The sequence below is a fragment of the Chinchilla lanigera genome, unplaced genomic scaffold, assembly GCF_000276665.1.
Source record: "Chinchilla lanigera isolate Chin_1 unplaced genomic scaffold, ChiLan1.0 scaffold00008, whole genome shotgun sequence".
NCBI classification, from domain to species: domain Eukaryota; kingdom Metazoa; phylum Chordata; class Mammalia; order Rodentia; family Chinchillidae; genus Chinchilla; species Chinchilla lanigera.
The window spans coordinates 23,234,585-23,235,112 of NW_004955409.1; positions in this window are offsets into that span (position 1 = coordinate 23,234,585).

Here is a 528-nt window from a genome sequence, read left to right on the forward strand (position 1 = left end):
TGCGAGGCATCGGTACAGTGCATGCCCGGGCGGCAGACTCCGCTGCGCAGTGCCCGGGACCCAGGAGTCCCAGCTGCCCCGGCGTGCTTCCTGCGCTCCTTCGCTGCATGCTGGCCAGTGCGTTCCCACTGCCTCATTGGCTGCCTGGAGGAGGCCCCGGTGAGCACGCAGGGCCCTGTGGCACCAGAGGAGGCAGCAAGGAAGACATCTCCACCACCAAGGGCTGGGCAGGACCGACAGGAGGCTCGAACTGGTGAGGAAGCCCCACAGCCTGCGCTTCAGAAGCTGGGTCGGCCCCTGGCAGCCGGGAGGGCTAGGGACGACAGAGACACAACTGCCACCGTGCAGGAAAAATCACTGCTGCGTGCCCCACCAAGCAAGAAGCACTTGCGCTTCCAGCAGAAATATGACTGTTATCACTACAAGGACTGCAGCATCCGCTGGGAGAGTGTATTCGTTTAGTGTATCCGGGCTACAAATAAGGTTTCTTTTAAACAGTGTTGCAGAATGTGTCAAAAATCTTACAAC